We start from the raw sequence: 11,882 nt of genomic DNA on the forward strand, positions 1-11,882 counted from the left end.
GGTATGTGAGTTCCAGTGGTTCTAAAATATCATATCTAGCCATTAGAGTAACTAAAACTCAAAGTGAATACGCACATTCACTCCTAAAAAAATCAGGAAGAAGTGAGCCACGGAATACTGATGATAAAACATAGGTCTGTCTTAAGTGCGTTATCTACAAGAACCATTCTCCTCCCAGATAGAGACCTATGTAACATGTTCATGGCATGAATCTGGTTACGAAGCTGATATTGCAGTTGAATCATTTGATAATCTGAACACAGCGGCTTTAGATATTGGACTACAGCAGTGCGGATATACGAAAAATGATTTATATCGTCCATATGTTGCCCTAGTCAAGTGTGCGTACTGTTCTGTTCCGCTCTATTTTTTAATCACGTTATAAAACTCCAGATTTGCACATCTCATAAGGACAGAAGGTATGATAAAGCAGCAGCTACCTCTCTGGGAAATACAACTCGGTAAGTTGGTTGGTTGGTTGTTGTGGGGAAGGAGACCAGACAGCGAGGTCATCGGTCTCATCGGATTAGGGAACGATGGGGAAGGAAGTCGGCCTTGCCCTTTGAAAGGAATCATCCCGGCATTTACCTGGAGCGATTTAGGGAAATCACGGAAAACCTATATCAGGATGGCCGGACGCGGGATTGAACCGTCGTCCTCCCGAATGCGAGTCCAGTGTCTAACCACTGCGCCACCTCGCTCGGTAACTCGGTAAGTACTGCGTGTGTTAATATAAGGATGTATCAAAAAGAATCATCCGATTTGGCACGTCTATATTTCTGAAACTACTAAACATGCAATGAATTTTGTTTTTTGATGATCGGGAAACTCAAAAAGTCTTTTTCATACCTCTTCATAGGTGTTCAATACGCCCCCCTTGAGATGCACAGCATATGTCAATGATTTTGTTTTTTAATGAACGGGAAACTCAAAAAGTCTTTTTCATACCTTTTCATAGGTGTTCAATATGCCCCCTTGAGATGCACGGCATATGTCAGTGCGGTTCAGATTGCTCCCACACTGCAGCTAGCATGTCTTGAGTTACAGCTTCCACAGCTACTGTTATGCGATGTCCACCCCCGGTAGCTGAACGAACAACATAGAATAAAATGAGATCAAGAACAAAAAAAAACGTGGTCAGCTCGACAACATGTCAATCCTAAGGGCTCGGGCTCGATTCCCGGCTGGGTCGGAGATTTTCTCCGCTCAGGGGCTGGGTGTCGTGTTGTCCTTAATCATCCTCATCTCATCCACATCGACGCGCAAGTCGCCCAAGTGGCTTCAAATCCGGTGATTTGCCTTTACACAAAAAACATGTTTCTCGGAACTGATCATGCCATCGTCTAATGCTCTATGCTGTAGGAGGATCCACACCATACCTAGTACGAAAGTCACGCTGAACTGCGCGGATCATCATCTAAGCTCTCCCGACCAAATTTAAATTCACTTGTCCACTTGGCAACAGTTGAATACGAAGGAGCAGAGTCCCCCAGTATATTCTGAAAATCGACATGAATGTCTTTTGGTTCCATACCTATCTTTATGAAGTACTTAATCACTGCTAGAATCTCGATTTTCTCCATCTTCACAAGTCACTACGAGGGAACAACAGAACTCTCTTCCAAGAGCACTGACGTGGCACGTGCTTACAGGCAGCACTCCAATGAATATCACGTGAACAACTCGTTGCGCTAGCGCAGATCTCTCATGGTGATTCTGAAAACATTTCAAACCACCCTCGTATTCGAATGGTCAAGCCAAAGTCCAGACTTAAACGCCATAGAACATCGAGTTGGATATACGTGTTCGCCAACAAAACTGCAGCAACAAGGAGGCTTTCTACAAAGAGATGTGTGAGCAATGGAAGAAAATTCCTCACGCTCGATTGGCCAAACTAGTGGATTCTTTGCCATCCTGGTGTTCTGCTGTAACACACGTAAAGGACTATGCAACCAAGTATTAATCCAAGAACATCATGGGATAAAACTTGTTATTGCTTTTCTTCTGTTTTATTTCAATAAAATATGTTTGAGCCTATGTAATTTGTTCGTTTGTGTTTTATTAATGATGAAAAAGTTAGAACTGCATAATATACGTAAGAAAATAAAGCACACAGTATAAAGATTTGGTAATTAAGTTCTTTCATTTATATTTTCCCCTAAAGAATTTGTTTTCCGAATTTATTATCTCTATAAAGTACTTTCTAGCGGTACTCGATGTCGGTTGTAATCGTTTGGCGTACAGATGGACTATTGTGTGCTGTAATTCTAGTGTAATTCGTACGGCGTAGTGATGCATCACGGTACTTACTCCGACTCCTCCCTTCTCCCTCCCCTCCCCCCCTTCCAGCCACCATTTCCATACCACAGCTTATGATGAACTTGAATAATGTGCTGAGTTGGCAGGTGTCCTGCTGTGTAGCACTATAAGCTACCACAGCAGGATGTCACCATTCTGAGATTCAGTAACTGCTTTGCTTGACATTACAGACGTGTTCGTTTCATATTCCACTTTTCTTTTCTGTCTTCCAGACACCTCTAGTGCTAAATAAATCTACTACATTACAATAAGAGACACTATAACCGTTCCTCCCACAATTTATTACTTAGTACATATTAAGAGGATATACGTAAAGGCGTGTAGGTGTAGTGTCAGTAGGACTCGGTAGTATGCCAAGGTAAGAGACTAGAGGGGAAACGATGGGGCTCCTGGAGAAAAATTTGCGGAATGTATAGGATTTTCGGTCATTCTCGATATAGAGTTAACCTCCTCCCGAATACGTATCTCATGTGACGCACCGTCTGTTACATACAAGAAGTACCACAATCAGCTTGAAAAATAAAATGTGTAAGTGTAATAACCTCACCAGATTCTTCAGTGTTGTAAAGAATAGACGCTGCATCATCAAAGACGGTAGCTGTTGCAACAATAATTACTTGTTTCTTCCTCAGTACTTTAAGGGCAGCTGTGGGCCATCATTATCGGCCTATTATCAGAACGGTTTTGAATATCATATCTACAGAATCTATTGCATAGCTTAACATAGCTTCAAATGTTTCAAGTAAAAGCTTCTCACCCGTTAAATGCCCCACCTTCATTCTGAATGACACGCACTTATAAAATAGATATTTGTGTACAGCTTATTTATCCAAGGAAACATCAGCTTATGGGAGCAATGATGTTTTTTATTATTCTATAAATCATGAAAGTGAAATTTTGCATGTTTAAGTCAGCGATAAACCTAAAATATTTTCGTCAGGCGTAAAGTAAAACAGGTCTTAACAACTTTCACTGTAGTACACGTCTGCATTGCAGTGGCTGCATGCAGAAACTTCCGTGCATATTTGCTCCGTAATAACGCGCTCAGCCTGCAATTTATGAAGTATATTTAAATGGGCCGCGTACACGACTGTTCCGGACTTGAAAGAAACACTGTAAGTGGTGAAACGCTTCGTCCTTCGCGCTTCGTGCTGTCGTGGCTTTGCGCGAAGTCTCTTGCTCGTCCGCTGCAGAACTTACCGCGCTCCTTTCGATGTGGGCCACCCCTATAAATTATACCACTTACTACACCACCTACTACATCTATGTACATACTCCGCAAGCCACCGTGCGGTGCATGGCGAAGGGTACCTTGTACCACTAATAACCATTTTCTTTCCTGAATGAGATTTTCACTCTGCAGCGGAGTGTGCGCTGATATGAAACTTCCTGGCAGATTAAAACTGTGTGCCCGACCGAGACTCGAACTCGGGACCTTTGCCTTTCGCGGGCAAGTGCTCTACCAACTGAGCTACCGAAGCACGACTCACGACCGGTACTCACAGCTTTACTTCTGCCAGCCATGTCTCCGCAATATCCTTTCTTTCAGGAGTGCTAGTTCTGCGGGGTTCGCAGGAGAGCTTCTGTAAAGTTTGGAAGGTAGGAGACGAGGTACTGGCTGAAGTAAAGCTGTGAGTACCGGTCGTGAGTCGTGCTTCGGTAGCTCAGTTGGTAGAGCACTTGCCCGCGAAAGGCAAAGGTCCCGAGTTCGAGTCTCGGTCGGGCACACAGTTTTAATCTGCCCGGAAGTTTCATTTTCTTTCCTGTTTCCCTCGCAAACGGAACGAGGGAAAAAATGACTCTCTAGATTCCTATGTACAAGGGATAATGTCGGATATCTTGTCTTTGCGGTCCTTACGCGAAAAGTATGTTGGCGGCAGTAGAATCGTTCTGCAGTCAGCTGCAAATGCCGGTTCTCTGAATTTTCTCAATAGTGTTTCCTCCAGGGGCTCCCATTTGCTGTCATGAAGCGTCTGCGTAATTACCTATCGGTAAAAGGCCTAGCAGCACGTCTCTAAATTACTTCGATATCTTCCTTTAATCCGACCTGATGAGAATCACAAACACCAGACCAGCACTCAAGAATAGATAGTGCTAGTGTTCTACACGCAGCCTCATTTATTGATGAACTATATTTACATAAAAGTGTCCCAATAAACCGAAGTCAACCATTCGCCTTCTCTAACACCATCCTTAGGTGCTCTATCTATTTCATATCGATTTGCAACGTTACGCCTAGATACTTAATCGGCGTGACTGTGTCAAGCAGCACACGACTTACACTGTATTCGAATATTACAGGATTGTTTTTCCTACTCGTCTGTTAATATATTAATTTACATTTAGCCACTTTTGGAGGACACTAAATAGAAAATAAGTCTAAGTCATCCTCTTTCCCCCTACAGTCACTAAACGACGATCCTTCCCATATACTAAAGTGACATCAGGAAACACTCGCAGGTTGATGCTTACCCTATCTGTCCGATCATTTCTGTATTCACGGTGTTTCAAAACCGGACAGAAAAACTCCAGGAATATAAGAAAAGAGTCTAATACACGTGGTCTTTAAAATGCATACTTAAGAGCCACGAATATGAGCACCTCTTGATCTTCGATACTGAGAAACAAATCTCTTCTAATGCATGTTCTTTGCTTTCCATATTTTGGAAGGATGCAGTATGAACCAAATAAGCCTAGTAAACTTAGGCTCTACAATGCATACCTTGAGAGCTGTGAGCACTTGTTGGTCTACGCTACTGCAAAACACATCTCTTCTGTTGAACAAGTGGTCATAGCTTCTGAGGTATGTACCGGGTGATCAAAATGTCAGTATAACTTAATAAACCACGGAATAATGTAGATAGAGAGGTAAAAATTGACACACATGCTTGGAATGACATGGGGTTTTATTAGAACAAAAAAAAAAACGAAGTTCACACCCCATATTGCTAGACGCGTGAAAGATCTCTTGCGCGCGTCGTTTGGTGACGATCGTGTGCTCAGCCGCCACTTTCGTCAGGCTTGGCCTCCCAGGTCCCCAGACCTCAGTCCGTGTGATTATTGGCTTTGGGGTTACCTGAAGTCGCAAGTGTATCGTGATCGACCGACATCTCTAGGGATGCTGAAAGACAACATCCGACGCCAATGCCTCACTATAACTCCGGACATGCTTTACAGTGCTGTTCACAACATTATTCCTCGTCTACAGCTATTGTTGAGGAGTGATGGTGGACATATTGAGCATTTCCTGTAAAGAACATCATCTTTGCTTTGTCTTACTTTGTTATGCTAATTATTGCTATTCTGATCAGATGAAGCGCCATCTGTCGGACATTTTTTGAACTTTTGTATTTTTTTGGTTCTAATAAAACCCCATGTCATTCCAAGCATGTGTGTCAATTTGTACCTGTCTATCGACATTATTCCGTAATTTATTCAGTTTTCAAATTTATACTGACTTCCTGATCACACGGTATTTTAGAGCCCACGTTTACTAGGCTGTCCTCCTTCTTGTTATATGAGGAAACCATTCGTGAAGTTTTGTCTTCGAGTTTTGGGACATCCTATATAGAGAACAGGAGCGACCTATCACACTTAGCACTCTTGACGAAGACCGTGCCTGTGATGAAAAATCACCGTCCAGGACAACGTAATTGGTTCTATTACGTAAAGAAATCTTCGAGCCACTCACACATCCGGGAAAATATTCGGTATTTTCGGATCTTCGTTAACAGTCTCTATTGGAACACCGTGTCAACCAATTTCCGGAAATCTAGGAATATGGAATCTGCCTGTTGCTCTTCATCCATGGTTCTCGTCACGTCGTGTGAGAAAAGGTCAAGCTGAGTTTCGCACAAGCAATACTTTCTAAATCTGTACTGATGTGTGGACACAACCATTTCCGCCTCATGGAAATTTATAATATTCTAATTGAGAATATGTTCAAGAATTCTGTAGCAAACGAACTTTAAGGACATTACTCTGTAATTTTGCACTTTTATCCAGTCGTTTGGGACTTTGCGCTGGGCGAGAGATTCGCGATAAATACAAGTTCAGGGGCCAATACAGTAGGGTAGTCTATGTAAATCCGAAGTGGGATTCGATCCGGACCTCAAGACTTATTTGTTTTCATATCTTTCAGTTGCTTCTCTAGGCCAGGGATGCCTATTACTATGTCCTCCGTACGAGAGTCTGTATGTTTGTACAATCTTCCTGCGTGAAAAAAAAAATCAGATGTTTCTAGGTATACTTTGCTCTAGATACAACAATTTTCCCTTGTCTGCACTGGTCCTTTGGTGGCAACTGAGAGTGCAGGCTTTTTCAAAACATCGTTTTGTCCCTCAGGTGTCAATTATGAATAACAGTACAAACCACAAAACACTCTGATGCCTCACGAAAGTCCATCTTTCAATGCCAGACAGGTGTGAGAGACATAGATTAAAAGAAAAACCGTGAAATATGTAGCTCATAATGTTATGAAAGATTTTTAGTTACATTTTCATAACACAACAGTTGCATTTCTGCTACATCTATAACCAGTGTGTTACAGTTATATTTTCGTAACTCATTTACAGCAAATGTATCACATTCTCTTCAGCATAATACATGTATAGTGTGTAGGCTACAATTACATGTCCATAATACAGGGTGATTCAAAAAGAATACCACAACTTTAGGAATTTAAAACTCTGCAACGACAAAAGGCAGAGCTAAGCACTATCTGTCGGCGAATTAAGGGAGCTATAAAGTTTCATTTAGTTGTACATTTGTTCGCCATTTCAGCCAATAAAATTTTGGTCCCTTTTTCTTCGAAGGTGCTACTGTAACTGGACTACAGTATCTGGAGATGTTAGAGAATTGGCTGTTCCCTCAGCTCGAACAAGAAGCACAACAATTCATATTTCAGCAGGATGGAGCGCCACCACATTGGCACTTATCTGTCCGTAACTACCTGAACGTCAACTACCCGAGGCGATGGATCGGCCGCCAGGCAGCCCGTGACAGAGCACTTCATCACTGGCCTCCAAGAAGCCCTGATCTTACCCCCTGCGATTTTTTCTTATGGGGGTATGTTAAAGATATGGTGTTCCGGCCACCTCTCCCAGCCACCATTGATGATTTGAAACGAGAAATAACAGCAGCTATCCAAACTGTTACGCCTGATATGCTACAGAGAGTGTGGAACGAGTTGGAGTATCGGGTTGATATTGCTCGTGTGTCTGGAGGGGGCCATATTGAACATCTCTGAACTTGTTTTTGAGTGAAAAAAAAACTTTTTAAATACTCTTTGTAATGATGTATAACAGAAGGTTATATTATGTTTCTTTCATTAAATACACATTTTTAAAGTTGTGGTATTCTTTCTGAATCACCCCGTACATTAGCTAGTGTGTTGCTTTTTCAGAACGGTTACTCTGACACACATACGACACACGACTGTCATTGAGATAAGACACATGCAGCTACTAACCTCACTAGACCTAACAAACAAAACAAGACATTTACCTTCTATAATGGGTCTGTAGTATAGGCTCTAGAACTCTGTTTATACGTTTAAAAATGGAATAAAAGTGTAATCCCACGCAATAATTTGGTCTTCCAGATTTGCGGGTTGCACCTTTTAACTGACGGAACGTTTTAATACGCAATTTGCTGTTGTGCTATTGAATATTTCACTTCATTTTTTAACAGCCATCCTAAACTTCAAGCAATAATCGCTGCTTCCTGATGTTCCTTTTAAACAGATATTAATTCACTGTAATTTGAATTACTGCCCACCACTTTCGATGCTAGTAAGAAAAGTAATTTCTCTACCAAATCATTTTGGTTATTCTAGTGGACATACCGGCAGTTGACGTATGCTGATGATTCTTTGGATGCCGTTTTCCAGTCTTCAATGTCAAGTTCATTATCTTTTTCTCCATGCCTGTAAGTTCCCATGCCAATATCAATTTCATCATCTCTCAGTTCTGACCCATCACTTATTGCAGGCTTAAAAATATTGGTGCATCTCTAACCTCTGTCGAAATTAACGGTCTACGAGAGACATAATTTTGTTTCTAAGCCCCCAGAATTTTAGTATAATTTTGGAGATCTCGTGTTGTGTCACTCTCTTTATTGGGTATAATTTTAAACAACAAATTTTGTAATCCTCTCGTTCATGAGTATCCTACATTGCGAATTACTGCATAATCTTCATCTTCATCTTCTGGTGAATCATCAGTCATCCACTCTCTTGTTATGAATCAATTTCTGTAGTGGCTGAGGAACAGGTTTAAATCCCTTATCCAGATCAGTCTCAGCTTCAGCATCCCTTTTTTTTGCAGCAATGGCAGCTTCTTGGCGATATTTCAGTGAGTAGCATGTGCCTAAACTAAGGTGTGTTGACCTTGTGGGCGTCGGAAACATACGCTTGCATAATTCTTTAGTTGGATTTATTTCGTAGCTTGAAATTTTACGAGAAAAAAGATTTGAAGGTACAATCACTTCGACAGCTAAATCAAAAACTTTTTGTTGTTTTTCTATATTTGAAAGTATTTATAAGCGAAATGTAAAACGGTTTGTTTACTTCTTATACACGACAATTCTGCAGTATTCCAAGTAAAACATGCTGACTTTTGATGATAGAACAAAGGAAATACAGATATTTACTGCTAGTAGGAAAGTTGAAAATTTGGGCTTGACTGGGATTCGAAACTGGGTCTCGTGCTTACTAGGTACACGTTGCGCCATCCTAACACAGTGGTCATTAGATCTGCATGGGCTACCCTGGTACGCTTCCCGTCAGACCCAATGTCTCAACTAATCAACACATTAATGATGTAGTCCCCCTTGCTCATCACCCTGATTACTGGTGACATTCCGCTAATTCCCGTATGAGTTCAGGCTTGCTGTGCATCTGCACTGAAGAAGAAACTGCCCGTCCTCGCCCTAATTATTTACATGCAATGTCTGTTCTCTCGGACAGTTCTGAAAGAACAGACACCACATATGTTTCATGACAGTATTGCTTGCGATATGGGAGAGGTCGGAGAGGTGCTGGTGTGGGGTTAGCACCTATTATTGCAAAAAACGGTGGGTACAAAAAGGAAACTTCACTATCTGGAAGTTTTTAGGAGGTTTTCAGTAGTGGTTCACCTCACCAACGAACAATTGTAGATGGCATTCAACTCTGATCAATATAAAATCTAACGGCTTCATGACAACTGCATAAACATATATATTCATTAAAATAACATATATATTCATTAAAATATAGAGAAATGTGAATCACCTACAAAGCATTTACTTTAGTCCAACGTGATATATTTAATGTAGTTTATTAATAACAAAAACAAATACTGCGTTATATGATTTATTATATATAATATTACATACACATTCACACCAGCGCTCAACATTCTGTTGCAAAATCCACTCAAGCACTCAAGATAATCAGTCAGATGTCTCATCACTGCCTCCATCCTTAGTGGGATCTATAATTGTTAAAGAAGAGATAGAAAGTTATGAGATAATGTACTTAAAAAGACGATCTTATTTCGAATGTTTATGAGAACAGAACTATGTACCATTAAATTTCAATAAGAAATGTGTATATACAGCCAACACTTGACTCAAGAGTTGTTTATGTGTGTAATCTCCTCGTTCTCCACTTTTCGCTCACTCTGCAGTAACATATCTGCTTCGTACTGGCTGATAGACTGACAGTCGGAAGAAAGTACAGAGGATGTAAATTTACTATGGTGATGTTTATCTTACAGATTCCCCTCACCCAAAACAAGTCCACTTTGGATAAACCAAACCGCACTTGTGTGCAGCAAAGGGTATAAGCACTGATGGCAAAGACATTTGAAAGCTATCAGATATAGATAACCTTATCCTGAACTGCTTCGTTGGCTGAGAAATTCTGTTCCGGAAATGCCTCATAGGATGTAATGAAAAGAAATATTTCCTGAGGTGTGTCTTGAAATTTAATGCAGGGAAGCACTTGACTTGCAGCACCAAATAAGAGTTCTGGTAGACATATTGTATGCACATCTCCTTCACGTACAGACTTAAGTACATCTACTGGGGTGTAAGGGACTGAATTACACATCAAAGAGTGTACAGTGGCCCGCATTTCGGCACACAGCTAGGAGGTCCTGTGCCTACATGTATGAAATGATTCAATGAAAACTTTTTTGCACAGTCCCTCATGTACCATTTTAATCATCTTGCATAAGAGATCATCTGTGTTGACTTTGCTAGCTCAGCGTTAGATAGAGATCACGTATGTGAAGGTCAAGCTAGGCTCAATGTTCCACAGCACCCCAAACAAAATTAGCCTTAAAGGATTAATTCTACGATGCAAGCATCTCAGAAAATTTCCACACTTTCATATTCACACATAATGATACTAGTCAGACACAGCTCCCATAGATAATCGTACAAAACCAGTAATTATTGCTATAAAACCAGTTGACGTTTCTATAAAGCTGTTTGTTATCACTATAAGCAATCTTGGAAAATATCAAAAAGTACTGACAAATATCAAAATGGATGTAAAATTCGAAACAATCGGAATTTAGTGAGAAATGTCCGAAAGATATTTGTGACATGAAGTTACGGGACTCACAGGAGAAGAATCAAATGCTTCTCACTCGTGTATTTAAGTAGATTCCACGATATACAACATACTTGGAGATTACGTCAACTACTCCTTGAATGTGCATGTGCGTACTTCAAGTCTTACTGAGAAAACAGGGAGATAGATATTAAAAAACTGGCAGCCACAAGTAGCTGCTGTCATGGTTACTAGTTCTGTGTATGTATGTGTGTGTGTGTGTATGGGGGAGGGGGGGGGGGGCGGGGCGCGCTCGCCATCGAGAGATTTTCCCCTCTGGCCTGGATGTATGCACTTATTTAGACGAGAAATGTGTCAAAGTTGCTGTATAATCTCCTCAGGCAAGCTGGCCCTCCACCGCTGTAACTGGTCCTTGATATCATGGATACTGGAACTAGAAAGGAGTTGACGGTTAAGCTGACCCCACACATGTTCTATTGGGGACAGATCAGGGGATCTTGGTGGCCACAAGAGTGCATGAACATCACACAGGCAGATCATAGACACATGTGCCACACGTAGATGAGCCCTATCCTATTGAAAAATAGCATCACAATAGCGTTATACAATATGTACCACATGAGTAAGTAGGGTATCTGTGTTAACACAGTGCCGTCACAATTTCCTCAACACTACCAGATGTGACCTGACGTCCACCTAATTGCTCACCACATCATGACATCTGGAGTAACATCGGAAGAATGGGGCTTCTCCCCAGGAAGCCACTTTACCCTCCGACGATTGTCATCTGGGCCAGAACAGAACCGTCATTCATTGCTAAACACAATGCGTCGTCTTTCACCAGCGTTCCATGCTTCCCAGTCAGGTCAGCCATCCAAACACACCCGTTCGTATTATGGTGATAACGGAAGCTTACGCATCGGAAGGTAATTCTGTTGTCTGGCTGCTGTAGTCCCCGAAAGATGGTGTAAGATAATACAGAATGTTGCAAAGAATCCAG

The sequence above is a fragment of the Schistocerca americana genome, chromosome X, assembly GCF_021461395.2.
Source record: "Schistocerca americana isolate TAMUIC-IGC-003095 chromosome X, iqSchAmer2.1, whole genome shotgun sequence".
NCBI classification, from domain to species: domain Eukaryota; kingdom Metazoa; phylum Arthropoda; class Insecta; order Orthoptera; family Acrididae; genus Schistocerca; species Schistocerca americana.